We start from the raw sequence: 24530 nt of genomic DNA, 5'->3' as shown, positions 1-24530 counted from the left end.
ATACCACGCCTTGCCATCAATCTTCGTGTTGAACCGAACCATTGCTTCGCTCACTCGTCTGGTTTGTGCTAATTCTAAGTTAGCTACCAATTTATTTGGCACTCTTGGCTTTATTAACCCATTAAACGCCGCTATATAAACTACATTAAAAAATCTAGAAAAATTTACTATTTTCATAAAAGATACATATTAATAGTACAGTGCAGTTGAAATTTTCAAAAAAACTGCAACCGTTTAGAAATTATAGGTTGTTCCCATAGTGGGAGCTTTGGCGCTTTGAAGGGGGAAAACATCCGCTGCCTCAACTGCGTTTCTACCGCGTTCGGTTTCATTTCTACTCCTTTTTCGATCGCGTTTTAAAAGAGTCGCGTCTCATATATTTCATTTGCATTTCAAGCAAAAAGAGAAGCACTAAAAGTAAACAAACTATAAAAAAAAGGAAAAAAACTTACTCAATTTATTGATCATCAACATTTTTTTTTTTTTTTTTTTGAAAAAATCCGGTGCAGTATTGATGCAGTATTACATTGCATTTTTTACCGCTTGGTTAGAGTGTTCTTTTTACACTATTTACATCGAGATTGTTTTTCCACGTTTATAATAAAATATTTTACTTCATCAAAACTTACAGTAGAGTTTACTGGTTCGCAAGGCCTTGACTGGGGATTTACGTAATCTTCCTTTGAACTTTTCATTGAAACTGTAGTTATATGCCTTAAAAATGTTAGTTACGTCATTTCCCCCTGGAACTCTTTTTGCATTCTCCAGTCTACTACATATTTCGTGTGTTTGTAAAAAAAAGGCCACCACCATCTTTTTCTTTTGATACGAGGCCTGTACGTACTTAGAGATTGATCTAAGAGATCATACCACCCATATTTTTATTATATGAGGAAATTAAATGCGGTTGAGGCAAATCCATTCTCTTTTTTCTTCAAAACACCATCTTTTGACAATTACTAAGGGAGCTTCTGTCTCAAAATTCGAAGCTAAACATACTATTTTGTTATCCTTCCATTTTACACACTGATGTTCTCACAGTTTGAATGGATTCGAAACACCCTCTTTCACTTGTTACTAATAACGTACTTTTACTGAATGGGCAGTCTTTTAGTATATTTTCTCTTATCAGTCAAACTATTTTGAGAATAGTGGAAACATTAACAAAACATAGTAAGAATCCTTTTTTGAAAGACCCAAAAAAAGTACACGTGCTTCGTGACGTAGGTTGCCCCTTTCTGCCTAGCAGCATTCCTTTCTTTATTGTAAGCCCTCGCACATATAAGAGGAAGAATGCTACCGGTCCCCGCCAAAGCTCCCACTCCGGGAGCAAAAACTTTAAGCGCTTCTAGCATGGCTTTAAACTAATCGTTTCATTCCGGGTTTTTCGTATGTTATTTGTTAGAATATTTGCTTTAAATATGCAGAGCAATTGAAACAAATTAAGAATCCAATAATTTAGATTTTTTTAGTTTTTTACATTATTGTAAAAAATGCAAAGTTCCATTTTTTGAAAAAATGTAGAAAAATGTATAAAATTCAAATTTTTTACTGAATTTTTTTTATAATATACTCCGTTTTGTTAAAATTCACGTGGAACGTTTTTTTTTTAATAAATAACTCAAATTTCTTTAGAGAAAAAAAAAATTAAAGTTGATGTTCCCGCAATGGGAGCTTTGGCGTTTAATGGGTTAAGAGGTTTTCCATCTCCATCTCAGTCACTTTCTTATGCCGGGTTGATGAGTGCTAATAAGCACGAAACTGCAGTCCTCGGCTTTAAATGACTGAGCTGGCGGTGTAATTCATGTATACAAAGAAATTCGCCAAAAATGTTGGGTTGAGTATTTTTTGAAACCAATTTTATTTTGCTTAGGCCAAATAAAATTGGTAAACAACTGGAAAAATTAAAAAAAATTAAACTATGCTTTCAGCTGAACTAATAGAATTGCATCATCTTACAAAAGTTTAACTGTAAAAAAGAAGAAAAATACATGGAATGAAAAAATTTAGAAGTACAACCTCCAACCAAATAAAGATCAATGAGTTAATATGTTTGAGAAAAAAATCGACAAAGAAGAATACATATTTTTGTACAGAACTAAAGCACAGCTATCAAGCAAACAAGTATTACAACGAAATCTGTCATAAAGCTTTGACCATTAAGCAAAACTTTTCTTTTTCTGAAACGTTAATTTCAAAAAGTTTTAAAACGCCGAAGAAATGCGTCCCAATTCAATGAGACACTAAGTATTTTTCAAATACGTATGTATATTTTACTATAGGTATTATCTCGAAATGTCGCAAATGAGTAATATACATATCAAAATAAATACGATAATTAATTACCTTTTGTAATTAATTAATATCTTTTTATGACGTATTGTTTGACAGAGAACTTCTGTTGTAAACTTATTCCTCTGGATTATATGCAGAGGAAATAATATTTTTCTAATGCAAAAAACAAACTGGAATATCAATGCATCAAAAACATACAAATACAGCTCTCAAAGGTTTTAGAAAAGGAAAAAAATGTTTTTTGTTTTGCTCCGATACCTTTTTTCTCAGGTGCAGCTCAAGTACATGCAAAACAACATTATCTACACTTCGAAAAAATTGCACGTCAAAAGTTTCTTGCAGTCATGTTTCATTTTTGTTAGGAATACATGCTAATGTCCTGAAAATGTAAAATATATATCTCACATTTTAGTTGTTTCTGGAGTGTTTTTCTTCGCAATAATGCGGGGATAAAAGCTAGATAGAAAGGTAGAAATATTATTTTGCGCCAGAGAAGTAAGGCTACATCATGGCATAGGCTCCCATATTGCATCTTTTACTTTTCAAAAATTTCGACCCATCATTTTTTTTTTCTTTTAAAATGCAGTAAAAAGAGATAAAACTTATCTCACCTTTGACTTCTAATGTTTTTGACACCGTGTTAACCGTGGAATTACAAATGTTCCACGTTAAAGGTGAAAGCTAATGCTTAGCGGCACCTAGCATGGGTGAAACCTTAAGCTGTAATTTGTGGTGTAACCTCCCCGCCCCCTACAAACGCAAAAGAAAATAAAACAGGTTTACAGGTTTTAATGTTCTGTCTAAAGATGAAAATCATTCAATTTTCAGAAACAACTGTATTTGTGTTATAACGAAATTTTAAGTTAGTTAATGTACAAAAGGAAACAAAAACTATAAACGCTATTTATATAATACGCCCTTGACGCATATGTGCAAGGCGGTATCGAGGCAGCGAGGACAAAAAATTGATGTCCCCTTAATTATTTCAAACATATCTCAAACACAGGAAAAGAAAATGTGGTTCAGTTTTTTGGTAAGAGCGTGTCACTTCTAGGTTTAAGTAGTCATGTTGCATTTTAGATTAACTTTGTCAATGTTAATGGGTGAACAGATTCAAGAGAAGATCCCACGTTCATTTTTCGAGTTTGATACGCTAAAAACGCTAATGTTATCTCCAAATATATAAGGAAGAAGGAGATAAGGGGGAAGTCCCCCGGAAATTTTTCAAAATGGCAGCTCTTAAAACGCAGTTTTAGGCAAACTTAGGTGATATCACTGGGAGGAGAAGTTCGTACCCCACCGCCAAAAATTTCTCTAATTTATAGTCTTATAAAATATATCTGGATTTCAGTATTTATATCTCTCAGCAACTCTTCAAAGGTATTTTGGGTATTACCCCACAGAAGGATGTCAAACGGCGCATGTCCCCCCATCTAATCTGATTCTACTCTGTTTGATAGATTAGATACAATATAAAATGTGGAGAAAAAATTCTGAAATTAAGCATTCAAATTTTTCATAAACTCCTAATATCAATTTCGTATCAGCCAGAGGGTGTTAGTTAATACAAGTCTCATCCCTCCTCTTCCCTGTGGTGAAGCAAATGCATTAAAAGTACAAAAAAAAAAAAATACTGTTAAATTTTTACAGTATTTGGATATTTCCGTAGTGTGTGATTGCTAATTCGAATGCAATCAGCTTTACTGTCAATACATATGTTAAAAATACTATATTTCTTTGAAAAATGCAGCATATTTTGCTGTGCCATAAATTGCATTTTTTTTCCTTATTTGAATTTTGATCTAACATTATAAAGGCTGGAATAAACAAAACGTTTACATGATGGAATACTAAAATCCTCAACCAAACATTATTAAAATATTTTATTTAGGAAACATTTCGTTGTGTACCTTACTGTTGAACCCGTTTCTCATTAAACGGGCTTCAAAAAATATTTTCCTAAAGACGTTTTCGTGCAAAAACTTGATGTTTCAAAGCAATTACATGTGATTAGGAAATAAAACGTTCATATTATCTCAATTGTTTTTGATATTCCCAAAACCTAACGGAAGAGCTTGATTTCATGCCATTTAAACTGTATATTTATGGTTTTCAGTTATTTATTTATAGAAGTCCTAAGTCCAACCTACATATCACAAATATTTTTTCAAAAAAAAAAAAAGTAAACATTGTCATTCCGTGGAAAAGTTGCTATGTTAGTTCGAATGCAACAGTTAATATATTGCATTAATTAATTATAATTTTAATAATTAATGGCATTTTTTTGCACATACGGTTGAAGAGTTGTAAGCTATAAAATGATGCTTAATTTTATTTTTACTGAAGTATATTAGCTGTTATGTGAGAGACAAAATACTGTTAGTTCTTTCAACTAGTTTTAAGTTTTTAAAATAAAATTAAAATTGCTATTTAGTTAATTTTAAATAAAATTATATGTTTTCCCCTCTTGCATAGATTTTATGTTTTGCTTAATTTTTTGTCCGAAAAAGTAATTGTTTATGAGAAGTTCGTAATAAAACACAGAAATATGTATTTTCACTTCTGTAGGAATTCTCTGACTATTATTTCCCATGGGTAATGTGCAAAGAAAATAATAATGTTTTTCTAGTACGACTTGCAAGCGAATGTGCTGAGATCAATGTAATCAGAAAGATACAAATGCTTTCTTTTTGACAGAAAAAAGCACTCATAGATTAGAGACTTTTCTTCTCTTTTGTTATTTGCTAAGTTCAGTGAGAGAATTATGAAAACACCGTAATTTATACTCATGAAAAGTGATCAAAAATTATTCACTTTTGTAACACCTTTTAAGAACACTTTTCAGGGTGCTTATTTGGTTCAGCTCACTTTTTTAACACATTTGAGAACATTTTTTTAAGCGCCAACACAGGTTGTTTCTTTTAGAACAATTTTTAGAACTTTTTTGGAACACGTTAGGGGAGAGTGTTGTACCTTGGTACACTGCTAATTTCTTAGAAGCTATTTTTTGCAGACATGTTTTTGTAATCTCTAATAGTAACCATTGCCACTAAATGGTACCATAGTCAAAATTAGCATCAAATAAGTAAAATTGACGATTTTGTGAAAGAAAGAAAATTTCATGACTCAAAAGGTTACATCTTCTTCATAATTATTTCATTTTCTGTCATTGTATTTGTAAAACTAATCAACTAAATTTGTTGTAAAAGAAAAGTAATTTACATATTTTGGTTATGAGAAAATAATGACAATGCATTTGGATTGAGCACCATTTTTTTTTTTTTTTAACTACGTGGTTATTTTACCTTGGGACAGCCAAACATATTGCACCTTCGGACACGTTCCAAGGTACAATATATGCATGGTTCTTAATAATTAAGATTTGTCTAGGAACATGGAACAATGTTTTAATCTTATGTCGTCTTTTAATTACACATTTAATGTTAGATAATAATTCATAATTCATTATTCATGATTAATTTTATTACCATGAAAAAAACATATTTTTTGTTTTTTGGTGCAAAATTGGTTAGTATATGCCTGTTTCCTGAACCATGAAGACTTTCCCGTATTACGACAGGCTGTTTCCCAAGGTACAATAGGATTTTCTACCTTAGGACAGCTTGAAACTCTTACTTTAAATGACGGACAATATTTAATTTTCAAACTTTCAAAAAAAAAAAATTAAATACATTGCAAAGAAATATGTTGGGGTAATTTTATGTGACTTTTAAATTTTAAATTTGATTTAAATAATTAACGTTAAAAATTTAAAAAAATAATAATTGTTTCCCGAGGAACAACAATCTCTCTTACAGCACATTTTGTAACAAACCTTTGATTATAAAGTTCGACCACGGAGAGATGTCGGAGTACATTGAAGCAAAAACACTATTTGGTATCATTTGTAATAGGTTGTTTGTTATTTTTTTTAATTGTAAGGATCAGCGAGAAGGCGTCTCTTACTACTCGGTACTTCCTGACTGTATCTACCAACAACAATTGAAACAAATGATGTTTCCGCTTCAAGGTCATCCGCCTTCTCTCCGTGGTCAAGCTTTACCAGTAGTTTTTGCTGTTAAATTTCCAGAAATCTTGAAAGGCAGCTATCAATTGCCTCCGACAACGGGTGGTCTTGACTAGATAGATCCATCCTTAAAACGTCATTCTCGATGCTGACCAATAGGGATTAATTAAAATAAAATTTATAATAGTCACAAATTGTAAGATTTTATCTGCTGGTAGTTGAAGAAAATTGTTGAAATTTTATTTGTATAACGGAAGAGACGGTTTCACAAGTGTGCCTAAATGTACTTTCTATCTGCTCTTTATTGTGTTTCCAAGATTAAATTTAGCAAATAGTGTTAACAATTTGGACCATTACATTAAACCCTAAAAAGGTACATTGAAATCTAATGGTAAACATTATCTGTCATTTTTATTTCACAGAAATTGTTTTATATTCGTTGCTATCGTACTTAGGAACCTTTACTAAATTAACTATAATGAACGAGGACAATAAATACAGTATAAAAAGTTATAATATGAAACAAAATTGTTGCCTTTGTTCTGGACTTGAATTGTGTTTTCGAATGGTTGTAACGCAAAGAAGCTGGTGATACAACACAGAAAAATTATATCACTGTAGCAATGATACACCCACATTTGTCCTCACTTGCGTATTCAGCCTTTTTGCATATTTTAGTCGCAGTACATAAAGCGGAGGGAAAAAGCGAATTTCAAGCTACACGTAACCTTTTCTAAGACAAAACATTTGCAATGCAAATTTTCAAATGATAAACAAAGCATAGTACGATATTAACTTCGAAACAAAGCGCTTTCTTTAGTTTTGTTATATATGAGAAGACTTTAAAATAAAGTAGAATAAAAATTCCATAATGCTTTTGTTTTCGACTAACAGTGTGCAAAATCTTACGTTTAAGCATCTTGGAATTCAACTTTCCGACTAATCCAATTATTATGCGTAGAAAACGAGAGGAAATTTTCAATTTTACAGAAATAAGAATTCAAATTCTCGGGGGATAACTCCAAGGAGAAAAAAAGTACTTACAAGCGTTTTCTTGAAGTATATCTCGCAACAAAACAATGTGAATTTTATTATTTAAATGCCAAGAAAACTGTTTGAAGGAAAGTACGGTTAAATGCGTTCATGTTAAAAAAAATATTCAGTTATCGAAACGATGATATTATTATTTAAAGAAAATTTGTTTTTTAAAAAATAAAAATTGTGGAACAGAATTATGTTTATACTACTGTGAACAGGTAAGCGGTAGTATCTGAAGAAATGAGATTTCGAAACATTTGAAGAAATGTGTGTAGGATATAGGATTCAATACGAACGGTTGGAAACGTTGGAATTAGACGTTTTTTTCGAGGCCTATTTTTCAGCGGAAACCAAATACGCAAGCATGCACAATAAAGCTACACTGTAAAAAAATTCCGAAACGTTACTGAATATTTCCGTGTAACGTTACGGGATTTCTATGGTTTTTAACCACTTCCTGGAAAAATCAAGCATCCTTGTCAAAAAGTTTCCTGAACTGCTACAAATCGCACGAATGCAGATTTCTCACTGTAGTAAAAAATATATTTAGCTCCCAGTTTAAAGATTAACTGAGTGTATTTATAAAGTGTACCCGCTGCAGCCCAGTTGCGGCCCGTTTAGACTGATAGGGCGTCCAAAGGGCGCAAATCAGTCTATGAACTACGAAGCTTTGCAAGAATTGCACGCGAGTAAAATTCTTGATCCGTACTTGCAATTCTTTCTTAGCTGTGACCATGTTTGCAATACTGCTTTTGGAGATTTTTTCGAAACGCAGTATGGTGCGAAACTATTATAGTATGCCCACCTAAGTTTACTCTAAGATTACAGAGACACGACTGGCTTTAAACGATAAGAGTTCTGTATATTTTAGGAAGTTTCCAGGATAATTTCAGTAAGGTTACTGAATTTTAGCGGAAAACGGTCCTGTTTTTTGTAAGATATGTTACTGGAAGAAGTTGGGCACATCAGCTGCCCATTATTTTTCAGGAACGTTTCTGAATCGTTTTTACAGTGTATCGTACAACAGATAACAAAAATGCAAAAGAAGAAAAATGAAAAGCTTGTAGTTACTGCTCTTTACCTGCCCACGGCTACATAGGGATTTTTATCAACGCTTTGTTAAACTAACTGTAAAAAAAATATTTTTGTGCAGTTTGATACTTTACGTGTAAAGCAAAAGATGTACTACTATAAATTTCATACCCATAAAAAAGAGAAATTACATATATAAAACTCGCCGTTTCTGCTTTAATTAATATCTCCACATTTTACGCGGTACTCAGAATTTTAAAGTATTGCCACATTTAAGATATATATATATATATATATATATATATATATATATATATATATATATATATATATATATATATATATATATATATATATATATATATATATATATATATATATATATATATATATATATATACAGTCGAGTCCCGACTTACGCGAGGGATGCGTTCCAAGACTACTCGCCTAAGTCGAAATTTCGCGTTGCGGAAAAATATATGTTCATAATTTTTTTAGAACCGTACCGAATTCCTTTAAACACTTATAAACACCCCTCAAACTGCTTTAAAGCATTCCTCAACTATACATTACAGTTTCTTATATAAAGAACAGAACTTTTACTGCATTTAAAAAATAAAAAAGGTTTTATTCAACATGAAATACTTTACGGGTAATTCATTGTATTTTTTACTTTTTCGTTGCATTAAAGAGCAATATTCATTTCTAAATTTACCCTGCTATAATTCCTGGAAATACTTACAAGGGTATATTTTGTCATTAATCATACAGTGAAAATCAGCATTAAATTTTGCTAAAAGTAGCTGACGATTTGCTAAAATGACATTTCTTTACAAATTTCTTCTACTTTTTCTTTACAACTACCTTGTACAGCAAAGTAACAGTAGAATACAAAGTCAGAAAAATCATCAACTAGCAACATTTTTCTGTAATTCATCCACAAAAGCAACCAGATTAAATAATAGAAAAAGACGCTTTAAAAAGTAAACGAGAAACATAAAAATATAAGTCAATTCCGACTTAAGTCAACAAAGAAACATTTTATTTTAATTATCTTTCATTAAAAAATTACCAGTAATATAAATATGTGTATATATGTGACATAAGCACGACATTAAATGGTAAAAAAGAAAAGTCTGTATTAACATGAAGCGTCATTCACTACAAATTTAAGAAATTGTATTTGAACATAAGTGAATGAATGAAAAATATTATATTAACTATTGAAAATTTTAAATCGATGTATAAATATGTATTGGGATAGTGTGAAGCAATAGAAAGAGTTGAAAAATAGGAATTAACGAAGAACCTAGGGCAAAAAAAAAAATATTATTTTCCGAAACAGAGCAAACAATATTAAAGAAAAAACACATGTTTTAAAAATATTTCTGATGAGTATGTCTGAGTTTTATTTACCTACAAATAAAACGTAAAACACTCTACATTAAACCAATAATCAATGCAAAAATACACTTTTGCTATTAATATTTTGAAAACGGAAATAATTATCTCTTTCTAATGAATGCCTGAGGAACAAACATAGATAGTGCTTGTGAAGACGATGCACAAGCCATACCCAATTCATCTAATTAAAATTTACCTTCAAGCAACCATGTTTAATAATTAACAACTTCGCTAAGATGTAGAATCTCTCCGAATTAAATTAGTTAGAAAACCGAGAATCAATAAATTTCTTAAGTTGGCGCATTGGCGCAACACGTGCTAACAATTCTTTTCGTAAATGCAAATTTAAATCTTTAAAAAATTCAAGTTTTTACCAGATGCATTGTATAAGAGGGTAGCAGTTCCCCATAGTTACATTTAAATAAACTTATCCTTTAAAACTGAAAAACCTAGAAGCAAAGGGTTATAACTGAATTATTAAAAAAAAAAACTAATAAAGACTAGTAATACAAACTGTTATATGTTTTGGGACAACAGATGGTAATAGTAATTCTGGGAATTGCCGCTATTTATAAAACTATCGAAAATGAACACCTTATAGATGAAAAACTAGCTACAGTTTAAACTTTGCACGGATTTTGATCAAAAGTTTTAAAAGAACATCCATCTTTTTGCAATTACCGTTTTAAGATATTTTATTCAATTTAGAAAAAAAATGTGTGTCGTAAAGACACGAATCATGCCGAATATTAATATTGAACAGCAAATTCATCCAGCGTAATTTGCAAGGTACCACCCACGTTTATATTATTAGCGTCACGGTGACAAAGACATCGACAGGCTCTTCCTACAGATAAGAGAGCAAAAAAAAAAAAAAATGTCAGGTTTCTTATTGCTTTCTTCTTCGGAAAAAATTATTGTGCATTTTCAGTAAGTAAAAGGTGTCGGGCGCGTTTATTATTCTTACAAAAGTGTTCCAATCAGGCTCTTCCAGCAGATTTTGCACTCTGTAATACACTTTCTCAATATCTTCTAAAGCCCCATTTTCTGGGTTTCAACAATTAGTGATGGTTTACTAAAAGTCAAATTTTTACGCATTTTCGCAAATGCTGAACGTAATAACACTGAAACCTCGAATGCGAATACTAATTCATTCTCAGAAAAATCTACTCTATTTTTATTGTTTTCTTGAATGGTAAATCTATTGTTCATCATATGCATCTTGCAGATTGTCCGGAAGAATTTCAGATGATATTTGTAAAAATATTCGTTTTATGAACGGCAAAAACTGTCAAACGTTTGCATGCAAAATTTTTGCGAGATCTAAAACTCCGCGAGATTTTGCTCTCAATCCCGCGGGATTAATCCCGCTAAATATCCTGCGGGATCCCACGGGATTCGGGATTGGGATTGCGAGAATGGAAACCTTAGCCAATACGAACCCTAGCCATAAGAATTAACGATAAAAAGTAATAATGTTGCATCTGGTTTTCAATCAAATAGAAAGTAAGATCCAAATCATTATTTGAATCCAACTAAAAGTAATAATTTAAAAACAAATCTGCATTTTGCTGCTATTATGATCACCGGTGACATAGAATACACTTTTTGTATGCTTTAAATTTGGAAAAAAAATTGCTGTGCAGAAAAAATGAAACTACATTGTCGTCAGAATTTCTAATAGACATTTTTACAATTAAAAAAATGATAATACAAATTCAAAAAAGAAGCTCAACATTTGGTTCTGCACCCTATTATACTCGACTTCAAGCTTACTTGATAATGGAGAAATAAGCTGAGACCTAGCGAAGGAAATAGTTCGTATTCACACACGCATTTATAAAATAGGACAATTATACATGAAAAATAGTATAAATTACACATAGATATAAATTCATGTTTAATAAAAATATTTCATTTCAGGGAATATTTAAGAATCAAATCTTAGAGTCGCATTTCTTTCCTGCAATGGTGAAACCGGCAAAACATTATGCTTTGCACAAACGGCATTGCTGTTGAACGATTTTATATCATAATAAAATCAGCATAAAATTTTTACTTTTCTCAGAGAACTTCGGAAAAAACCGTATCATAGGCATTCATTACACTTTTCTCTTTTCGCTAATATCTTACTCTGCGAAAGTTAATTAAGAGCTTCGTCCGGAAGTCTATTATCTTCCAAATGAAAATTGGCAGTGCTGTTCTCACAACGAGCTTTATAATTGTGAAAAAAAATAATTTAATATTAGGTACTTAATTGATGCCGCTAAACTATTTTATTATTGTCTGAACCTAATCCTTTGAGAGAACTGCTTACAGTTTTGGATAAAGATTTTTTCATTTCACAGATTACTGTGAAATGAAGCTACTTCTTTGCATCTGTTAAATATATAAGTGGTGAATCTGGTATTATGTATATGAAATGTTGATTTCATTGTATTATGACGAAAATGGTATACATATACGCTACATATACTCCAGAGAGCTATTTTTCGTTATAAGAGGGGCAGTGGACGCTTTTGCATTTTTCAAAAAGGAAAAAAGCTATAAATATTTGTTAAACTTTTTGGATGCATAAGTTACTTGCCAAAGTGTGCCCTTGTATAAATATAGGGTATTAAAGAAAGAAATTTTAAGAAAAGTATAAATATATAAATATGTGTTGAATAGAAAAATTGACTTTATTATAAGAATATAGAAACTTTAGATCAAAAAAAAAAAAAAGTTTCAAACCTGCAATCCTCGATAGTATAATTTTATCTTGTCAAAAATAAGTCTTTTTTTTTTTCAAAATTTCCCTTATATTATGGTTAAAAGTATTCCCACGAAATACCAGGTACGTCTTTTAACCTGAGACTTTTTGAACTCGTTTTCTCTTTTTATTAAGTAGCTCGCTAATGTATTTGTAGTTATGAAATCATCCTATGGATTACATTCGTGTGAGAAATACGAAGGCACGCGATTTATTACGTCAAGTTCTACTTTTTTATGTCTAAAAGATAAGATGGTATGCATTAATAGAAATGCCATAAAATATTTTCCTTCATATTCTCTCTCGCTTCGATGCCATTCATCTTCGTCTCCAGTGATTGATGCATTCAGGTGCTCTCCACATATTGGGAAAAATAAAGAAATCAATTACCTAATTTTATGTTACACAAATCATAATTGATCGACCTTCATTGTTGATTTTATTGTTAAATAAATGTGGTTGCGGAAAGTTTTGTATCAAGCATTATTTAGTACCACATTCGTATATTAGTAGAAGTACCAAACCGGTAGTTTTTCATTACACTGTAAAAAATTTCAGACACGCTACTGAGTATTTCCGTGTAACGATTCGGGATTTAAATGGTTTTCATCCACTTCCTGGAAATATCAAGTATCATTGTCAAAACGTTTCCTGAATGGCTACAAGTTTCAGGTATGCAGTAAAAAATATTTATAGCTCCCAGTTTAAAGATTAACTGAGAGTAGTTATAAGGTGTATCGACTTGAATTCACTTACAGCTCGACCTGACTGATTAAACTCCCAAAGGGAGCGAATAAGTCTTTGGACTGCTAAGCTTTGCAAGAAAAGCAATCATGACTTGCAATTCTGGCTTAATACTGCTTCTGGAGCTGTTATGTTATTCCTATCTCAGATTCCTTTGAATTCTGGAGGCCCGCCTGGCTGAACGTGAAGGTTTCAGGATAATTTTAAGAAGGTTACTGAGTTTAAGGGGAAAACTTTCCTGGTTTTTGCGAGATATGTTACTGGCTGAAAATGGGCACATCAGCTGCCTATTATTTTCCAGGAACATTTCTTAATCGTTTTTACAGTGTAGATTTAAGCACTGAAGTAAGTTAGGATACATTGGCACAAAATATGCTAATACTTTATAAAATTAGTTTTAATTCTTTTACAAATTTCTGATTTCTTAGATTTTTGCAAAGTTTTGTTGCAAATTTAACTTAAGAGTTCGAAATCTTTTTTCTGTGGTCAATTTACGAAATTTCATCGATCTGGAACTTTTTTTGAAGTAACAATTATTTGAAAGAAAAAAGTGTTGAGACTTGTTTTGGAGCATTCTAATGTAACCTAAAAGGGATGTGAAAAACTAGACCCCACACAATCTCTATTTGGGAAACTTTATACTGTTTTTGAGCTATGTGCGATACTCACATATAAACATCACGAGGAAATTTGTTATTATAGCCTCAGAGTGGTGAAACGAACAACTGGGGTGTCCTTACGTTTGTAGGTATGCGGATGAGGACTGGCAGAAGGAAATACCCAACATTTCTTCGGGGAAAATTTAGGCCTAACTTAGAGAGAAGCTTTTGCAAATACATTATTTTCTGTAGTTCGTACAAAGAAGTAAAAAATAAGTCGTGAAAAAATTTGACCTTTGGGTTTTTTTGCGGAAATTGCATAGAATATTCCTAGTGTAAAGGCACCAAATATGGGGTACCATTCATTATTAACACTAGAAAGACGGAGGGGCCTGTGTGGCCCCTCGCATAGTTTGTTGTTTAATAACTCGGATAATGTCTAATGGAACGTAATGTAACTTCCTGACTTTTCATTATATGACAATATTTGAATGCTTGTTTAATCATTTTATCATACGCCTCATAGTACTGTAAATATTGATCCTTATACCTAGAAAGACGGGAGGGGCCACAGTGGCCCCTAAGCTTTTTTACAATTAAAAAAAAAATTTCCCTTTCTCCTAATTGTTCTAGCATAACAAAAGGCCATTCTCTCTAGTTTAACCTGTAACTTCCGCTTTATACAGCCAGTTGGATATCCAAATGCTATAAACAGTACTGACTGCCTACCAGTCTAATGGTAGCCATTGCTCTTGAAAAGAAAAACTGATCCAAGCTTTTGGCCAGTATAGAGAGCAACACTTCAAATAATTGCATACTAAGTTTTTATTTAGTCATGAAAGAAGGTGCATTGAGCATGTGGACACACTCAGGAAGAATTTTTAAAATAATTCACCCCAAAAATGGGTAGGGGCCACACTGGCCCTTTCAGTCTTTCTAGGTATATAGAAAATGTCAGTCGTTCTAGTGTTAAGTACCTTCAGCTAATATTTTAAAGAAAATTAGAGAATAAGGGAATTTAACGAGATCTAGTACGTGACGAGAGCAGGATCATACACGGCATTGAGAAGAAAAATAGATGTCGATAGATTTATCAAACAACGTGTGCAAGGTTAGAAGTGTCGGAATGCTTTTTATTGCTATTATTATTTTTATTATTACTTTTTGAACCTTGATGAGTAGCGGAAAAGAAATTTTTATTTTTGACACTTGCATCCATTTTTAATATCGTTTCTCGCCTAATGAGGTTGTTTCCGTCAGTCAAAAGTACTACTTTTAGTCACTGAAATTGATGGAATAAGCAAAAAGAAAAAAAAACATAGACCCAAAAATATTTTTATTTTCCCAACAGTTGTTTTTTAATTAATTTTTTAAAATATCTGATTTTTCAAACAAGTCGTGGTCTTTATGACGTCATAAATGATGCACTTTGGCCCATCTTTCTACCATGGTTCCACGTTATGATAATCAACAAGCGAATTAAAATTGCACTCTACGCTTGCTATCAACCATATCGTTGCCAATACACGTGAGTAAAGATGCGAATTAAATATTTTGGTCTGTGAATGGCAACACTGAATGGCATTTTATCATTTGTGATATCATCGGGCTACCAGGTAGCTATTAGCTCTTGGACTAGTTCTAAATTCTCATTAACTGTTCGATCCGGTGATGGTGCTGCCATCTATCGGTATATAAAATAATGGAGGCAAGGCACTAGTATGCAGACCTCGACATAAATACAGTTGTAGTCAGTTGTGACTCTTGAATAGAAATAGAATAGAATAGATATCATCGGGCTGAAACATAAACAATGAAAACGCACCGATTTAAGTATTTTTTTTTTTTAATATTTAACTTAAACAAATTATTTAAAAAATGGTCAGATTCCATGTTTTCAAGCATGCTCTTTCAGAAAAAAAAATACTTTTCGAATTTCGGAAATGACCGCATTCAGAATACTTACTTTTGAACGATAAAAATCAGCTTACATTTCTGGCAGATCTATAAAAAAGAAAACAACTTTCGCTCTTTAGTTCACTTTTTAACTGGTGGACTTGTTGCTAAACATTTAGTAGGACGGCAGATCGATCCGTATATGTAAATGATGACAATGTTCGTGACATTTTCAAGAGTAATTACAGGTTTTAATCAGCAAAACATTATACTTTCAATGCAATTAAAAAAAATCGATAAAAACTCATTCATTACCTTCGTAAAGGGTTTCTAGTTAAAGAAAGAACGTTTATTGTCTTTTACAGAATATAGTATAAAATAGAAAATAATATAAGTAGGAAAGAATAAATCAACATATCTTTTTTTGAATTAAACTTTTACAAGCCAAGTAACTCTTATAAACCAGTTATAAAATGCTGATGAATAAGTATGATGTTCACTGTATTTAAAGTAGAGTTCTTATTATGGTCTCATTTTTGATAAAATCTTTGTTAAGAACCATAGGAAATTTTAGTAAATAATTAAAAACCAATCAGGACATTAGTCTTTAACTGCAGTTTTGTTGCCATTATTAACCGTTTTATGTCTCAGAGAACACTTGCCCGACATATCCGATAAAAATACTTACCCGTCAGTGTTTTTAAAGTTTAGTTTGCAGTAAATTTAAACACATCTCTTATCGAATAAATGTGTAATTTCAAGGGAAGACTTTTTTCTTGTTATATGAAAGTAATAGAAGAATAAATGCTACTATGTTATTCAGCTGCAGGAAATTTCTACCTTTGTATCCTTAAAAAATCTATTTTAAATTCTATTTCGAATTCCAATCAATAACGTCAGCGTTTTGCATCTTACAGCAAAAAGCTCTCAGAAATTCAAGAATAGATAGGATATCTTTTCCTGCTTTCTATGGACCCCTTTGAGTTCTTTTCCTTGCATTATTTGATATTCCAATCTGAAGTTATATTAACTTAGTCACTGAAAAAATTTCTTTCGAAGTTTCCGAATTATATTTCGCTTTATGCATAGCTAAAGAACATAGTATGCGATACAAACATAAATTATGTTCCGACTGTATAGAAGAAAGCGCGCATCTTCCTGTGATACTTTCCATACCATATAATCGTCGCATATCTGATGCGAGTACAGAACTGATAATACAAATAACTGACTGTACAAATAATTCAAAAATGATTAAAATGGTTTATTTTGCTGATATTTTCACATATATAAAGGTAATCTGTTAGGTATTACAAAAATACTAATTATAATAAAAATATCAAAATATTAGCAACAATAACTAACAGCAAAATTAGTAACAATAACAGATGAATGCTGCTCATCTTCTTTCTTGCTCGAAACGTGACCCAACTGATTCAAACCTAAAATTTTCTCGAAAATCTTTATTGGTCTGCGCGATCTGCCATGGATCCTGAAATGACTTTCTCTTTGACTCTGCTACAATTGTGAAATCTTTTCTTTAAATAGCTTCCTTTTGATTTTAAATTGTCGTTTTTGTTGTATGTTCAATTGTTTTTTGTAGTTGATTTTGCCCGTTCTTGGATGCCTTTTACATGGATTAATATCTTCCTGAATAAAGTCATACGTAACAACATAACTAACAGCTATCAGTTAATATGATACTATACCTTTAGCGAAACTACCTGTAACAAAAAATGTTTAGTAGGCCAAACCAGTGCCTCGCTGCTTAACGAAATGGTCCTCCTGGGGGAAGACCTTCTCAAGGGCAAGATGGATTATATAATCGTATATCCTTTGCACAGTTTGTAAATATAAACGGCTTCTTTTTTTATTTCGCAGTTATTTTATCAAAATACTGCAAAACGCAGAGTGTCTTGTATCTTCCAGTGCAATGTTTATGCCAGAGTGAAGCAGTTTTTCGAGAACGAGATTTACCATTTCGGGCTGTAAGACAATCCTCATATATATAACAGCGAATTCACTGATCGAGTAACTCTCACACGCCATCAACAATGAAAGTCACGCTATAGCATGATAATTTGATAATATTTTTGGTAATATGTGACATACAGGGAAATGCTATACTTTGACTTGGCGGGACTGGATCCGGTAACTTAACCGTTTTACTGGTAAGACTCATTTTAGGTGAATGAAGAAACGAAAAGTTGGTCAACAATGAATGCTATCTACTGGAGTTGAGAGTTAGAGTTAAAATTTCAACTATCAAAGTATCACCAAACGACAATTGCTTTGTTCAAATGCTTCTGCTTTGAACAAAGCAACTGTCACCCAGCATGCCTTGACGGGCGATTTTCTAGTTAAAGGTAATCTTCAAAAGTTTTAAAAGTGTTTAAAGTTTTAAAAGTGTTTCTATTTATCTACACGTTATTAAAAAAACATGATTGATTCTATTGTCCTTAATCGGCTTTACACTGCCATAAAGACCAAAACGAATTATAAATTAATGATAAATACTTACAGATCAGCTGAAAAGAATGAATGGTGAAAAATACGCAAATCCAGACTTGAATATTCATTGCAGTGAAAAATCAGTAGTTCTAGATCAGTGGTGCAAAATCTACGGCTCTTGTCAAACATGCAAACCGGTAGCTGTTTTTTTCTAGGTTATAAAACGAAAACTACGATTAGTCACAATTTTACAAATTTGGAGCCAAATGCCCAGAAATCGGTTTCTAGAAACATATTCAAACTTCGCCTTCACAACATTAGTACCACACAATGTTAACAAAAATTCTCAATTAGTTATTTTGTGTCCTTCTCCATGTTTTTTTTTTAAATATATTTTAATATTTTCATATCGATATTAATATTTTATCTTGAACCGAGAGAATCATACAATATGAAGTTCGGCCGACGGCTAAGAAAAAGGTTGAGCACCACTATTCTAGACTATCTTTCTTAACATCAAAGCGACTAAAATATGATTCCTATGTAGAAGTCGCAAGAACGTCAGAAAGGGGTCACCGGCACGTGACGTCACGAAGCGTCGCTGTTAAGTCATCAACAAGCTGCAGCAGCTGACGAATGTCAGTCCGCGAAAACGTCCCAAAGAGAGGTTCAAGTGACGTTAGATGTTGTAGTGAATTTTTCACAATGTTACAAAGTGACTGGTCAGAATTCAATTGTCGCAGTGACGTAAAAGGTTACCGTGAAATTTTCACAATATAACAAAGTGACTGTCAACAATTAAGTTGTTGCAGTTACGTCTCAGAAACGTCACCTGAAATATGTCACATAGTGATTCATGTGAGACGTCACAATGTTTTCATTTTGTGGCTGTGACCAATGGGACTCCCAACTTTGGCGTAACATGTTGGAGTGTAAAGGATACATTTAAAAAATCGTATTTTTCATTTTACAGCATGCTAGGGTGAAATATATACAGTAAACTCTCGATAACTTGAAAACCCAAGCGACCGGCTAAAACGTTAAAATTATTGGTAGTTCGAATTATGGAAAGTTTCCACAACAGTGTAAAGCGTTTAGGACCTGATGAAAACTTCGAGGTAAATGAATAATCAAGTTACTGTCAAACCACGTATTGTATATGGAATTGGCAAAAGTCCAATTAAGGCGAATCTATCTGAATAGGGGGAATTAAAAATGCGCGTGTTCTGTTTATTTGAATGACACTGCTTAATTTAGAGGCCAGCATACATCTGCAAACGCTGACATCCCAAGAAACTAATAGATGCGTTTATTTTGGCCTGTAAACCGAATGCTTGCCTTTCCATACACTCCGTGGTCGGACAGTATAAACTATTGGTGTTATCGAGATTCGACTGTAGTTTATTTATCTATCAAACAAGAAGCAAATATTCTAAGAATAAATATATATTCGTAATATTTTTTTTAAAGTACCAAATAATAGCAGAACGAAGTTTCTGAAAATATAGTGTTGTAACTATTATAAAGAAAAACGAAACTCAGCATTTTTTTTTTTTTTTTTGAAGAATAAACAACAGAGTGAATCAATTCATTTTTAATCCTTATCAAAATAGACCGGGGAGTTTTCTGATTAACTTTGTACAATTATGAAAAAGTTAATTAACGCACGAGTAATGAAATGCATTATCTTTAATGAATATTGGCACTAAGATTCTCTCAAAGAGAATACGAAAATGCCATAATGAAAAGAATTCTGTGGGAAAAGAAACTTAATTATCGCTATAAAAACAATTGATTACAGGGCTTCTTTTTGTCAGGAGGAAGACGCTACTTTGAAAAATAGATAAGAAAAAAATGAATGGTTTTTATGAAAAGCCGCACACGCGTAACTCAATAAATTTATTCTAATATAAAAACGAATAAAGATAATAAAAAATCCGAGTTCTTTATTAAAAACTCAATAAAAAATCAGCTTTTTGAAGAGCAATTCGTATTTTTCTTGGTGATAAGAAAATACTTAAAGAATATTATCTTAACTCATATTTGATTTATCTGGAACTTTTATACTTTTCTTAGATTTAGAAGTAAGTATTATGCAACTTGAAAGACTAATTTTTAGAATTTTGTACACGTGTCGAACAATAGGTTTCATCAAAAATAGTAAAACGCTTGAAATACTTGTAGGAACGTGTGTTTTTTTTTAACTTTAAGTATGACTCAAATGAACTCAATTGATTACTAAAATTAATGAAAAAGGGAATTTACTTTTATAAGGCATCTATGGAGCAACTGTGTCACTGCAAATCGTTGACTGAGTAAATGCTAATACTAGCTTCCCTGTTTACAGTTATGAGAGTGCTTCCCAAAATAGGGGAGAATTTTTTCCAGAAAGTTTATTTTTAAACTCATTCATTGACACAAAAAAGTACTTCATTTTCACTTAAAAGAAACAGAGTAAATGAAATTTGTTTTAGTATGGTTGTCCACATTTGCTCTTTTTTGTACAGTGTCTGCGTTTTTACAATGTTAGAATAACATTTAAGACTAAAAAAACGGTCTTCTTTGTTTAAATAAATTTAAAGAGAATATTAATCCGATAATATTTTTTTTAAAAAACACAATTATAATGCTCAATAAAATACTTTAAGTGTGTCCTCTGTATTTAATTTTAAAATTGAATAGGAGACAAGGGGGCACATGTGAACACTTTTTTTCCTTTATTAATGTTTCAAGAAATATTATCAATTTTTCGGAGCAAAAGTGTATCCATGATTAAACAGTCTTTTCTTTGTGTTCGGGAATTTTTTCAGACTTTTTATAAAAATAGTTCATTAATATAGGAAATTTTAAAAAATATATTCAATTGTTCCCATTTGTCTTTATAGGGGAGTACATGTGAACAGGGGCACATAAAAACACGATTGAAAAATACAGGGCAGGCATCAATAAAAAAAAACTATTTAATACGAAACGTATAGGGGAGGGTGGCCCAAAGTGGGTAAGTTTTCGAAGAACACTCGAAAATTGTAGTTTTTGGATTTTAATCGCAACAATAGGGAAGTTTTCGATTTTTCAATTTTATTTTTATATGATAGAGTAACATGTATGAACATCATAGGTGAAAAAATTTTTGCGATACGATAAGTAGTTTTTTTAAATTAATTTTTAAAGTTCAAGCGCCTGTGACGTCAGATGGCATAGGAAGTGACGTCCGATAGGAGAGAAACGCTAGCGAACCGGTTCCATGTCATGGGAGAAATCGAAGAACGTGCATTCGACTTCGAAGATGAAACGTAAAAGGCTCCTCGCGTTTCTGGAACATTAAACCTCTCATCCTCTCGGAAATATTCGAATATCACCATTGATATTATTTGAGGAAGATTATTTAGATTGTGCTTTAACGAATCCGGTCTCCATAGTGTGTTCAAAAGGATTATTGAATTTCTAAAAAATAAAAATATCAGCGCGCTCAAAATGTCCCTAGCGAAAACAAGGGATCTTCGGCGGAAGGCTGCCCATTCGCGCCCTGTGACGTAGGCTCGTGACGTTTCAGAAGAGCGCACTTTTGCGCGTGGATTTTTAAAAATTCATTAAAAATCAACCACGTTGTTTTAAAATTCGGCGTTGGTGAATTTTTTAGTTTTGAGGGTCAATTAACAATATGCAATAGCCAAAATATGAACATTTAATAGGTTGCAACTTCCCTATTCGGTTTTATTTCCTTGCAGGGTTCATGAACTTCAAAATAAAAAGTAATTTTGTATTTTTTCTCAAACCCAATATTTATTTATTATCAAATTTACCAAACATGTGAAAAACCGGCTTTGCCCTAGCATTGAGCTCAAAGCGGGTAAGCTTAACTAATTGTGGTTTGGTTCATTTGCCAATCAAATATAAAGTTATAAATGATTAAAATAGTTGTTTAGCTACCTGCCATTATATAAAAAATATAAAACAGTTGTACTTATCCAATTTAAAGTCAGTACATGTGTTTATAATGCTGAGTTAATTAATAGGCTAATTAATTATGTGCCATTCTAAAAAATAACTTTTTAAAGTTATACTTATCCTATTGAAAGAGAAAATCTAAGTCAGCATACGAGTCAAGAAATAATAAATAAATATATGATTAAATCCTATACCCGCTTTGCCCGACTCGCTTAGGCCAAAGGCCATTTTTTTATTTCAATAATTTTAACCTTAAATTAATAATTAAAAAAACGGAATGACAATCGTAATTTATAGGTGGATAGTGTCAGAATAAGTTAATATTATTGAATAAAAAAAAACCTGGTCTTCGACTAATTACAAGTTACAAAACTTCATTTTCTTTTTAAATGTATCATTTTTTTTTTTTTAAAGCCTGGTTGCGCTATACCGCATTACTGCTCCTTCGCTGGGATTAATAATAACTGGGGGTTTTCGGGTAAACACGACATACGTATTCATCGCCGCTAACACACCATGGTGGGGGGGGGGGGGCATACGAAGGCCTACCCACTTTGAGCCACACTCCCCTACGTATATGCCAATAACACCGAAGGGTTTGTATCAGATTAAATTGTATAGTAACTGTCAATAAAAAAAAACTTGACAAAAAAGTAAAAATTACAAGTCTCACATTCTTCATTGTAACCTTAATTGCGACAATTTTCAGTTGAACTTAATTACCGAAGGTGTTGTTATCTCTGATCAATGGTTGCTAAAAGAATTAAACACAAGACCCACCCACTTACATGTGACCTATGACATCTGTGACGCCATGAGACATCTGCCTCGACCGCACAAAATTAAAATGTTTTATCTCTTTGGCAATATTCTTAAACTAGTGATACCCGCACGGCTTTGCCCGTAGTAGAAAATTTAAAATATCATTTTGTTCGCCTGTATATTTACCAATACTGGATGATTAATTTCTCGCCAATTTACTATGTTCAATTGCTTGCCCATGTTACGGTTCCAAGTTATGATAATTTGGTAATTTACTCGTTCACGTTGTGATAATTTGCTCCGTAAAATTTTCTTAAAATTGGAATAGAAAAAGAACAAAATTGACTTTTCAAAAAATCACTTCGAGGTGGACACCCCCACGCTATAAACGAATTCTGTGTCAAATTTCATGAAAATCAGCCAAACGGTCTAGGCGCTATTCGTGTCACAGAGATCCTGACAGAGCGAGATCCAGAGAGATTTTCAGCATTTTTATTAGTGACTAGTATAGTACCCAAACGGCTTTGCTCGCAGTAGAAAATTAAAGGGTCCTTTGGTTCGTCAGTATATTCACGAATAATGGAAGGTGAATTTCTCGCCAATTTGCTCGCCCATGTTACGGTTTCACGTTATGATAATTTGGTAATTTAATCGTCCACGTTATGATAATTTTCTCGGTAAAATGTTCTTAAAATTGAAAGAGAAAGAGAAAAAAACGAAATTTCAAAAAATCGCTTTGAGGTGCACACCCCCATGGTACAAACTAACTTTGTGCTAAATTTCATGAAAAATGGACCGAATGGTCTTGGCGCTATGCGTGTCACAGAGATCCTGACAGACAGAGATCCAGATATCTAGACAAAGAGAGATTCAGATATCCAGACAGAGAGACTTTCAGCTTTATTATAAGTAAAGAAGATTCCAAGGAGACGTATTCAATCTCTACACTGTAAAAACGATTCAGAATCGTTCCTGAAAAAGAATAGGCAGCTGATGTGCCCAATTTGAGTCAGTAACATGTCTTACAAAAACCAGGAACTTTTCTGATAAAAGTCAGTAACCTTTCTGAAACATTAAGAAATCTCCCCTATTAAAACCAGACGTGAACCTTCTAGAAAAATTAAATAGGTTTAACTTTATTGATTAGAACCTTCCTAACTTACCAAGAAGGCTTCAGAAATATTCAAGCAACCACGGCCACGCTACGCGAAAATTGCAAGCAAGAACCAAGCATATTCCTTGCCTGCAATTCCTGCCTCGCAAAGCTGTAGCTATCCAGTGACTTATTTGCTCCCACTGGAATCTTCGTCAATTTGGACGGGACATAAACAATCTAAAGCCGATACACTTAATAAACACGCTCCGTCAATATTTAAACTGGTAGCAAAAAATATTTTTCACACCAGTACAAGGTCTGCATTCGTGCATCTTTTAGGAATTCAGGAACTTTTTTGCGAAGATACTTGATTTTTTGGGGAAGTAGGTGAAAACCTCTGAAATCACGAAACGTTCCACGGAAATAACCAGTAACGTTTCGGAATTTTTTTACAATGTAGAACCAATGACACACTTGCAAATTCTG

Source organism: Uloborus diversus, chromosome 8, assembly GCF_026930045.1.
Source record: "Uloborus diversus isolate 005 chromosome 8, Udiv.v.3.1, whole genome shotgun sequence".
Classification (NCBI taxonomy): Eukaryota; Metazoa; Arthropoda; class Arachnida; order Araneae; family Uloboridae; genus Uloborus; species Uloborus diversus.
The sequence above is the reverse complement of the archived record's forward strand: the minus strand, read 5'-3'. Positions refer to the sequence as shown.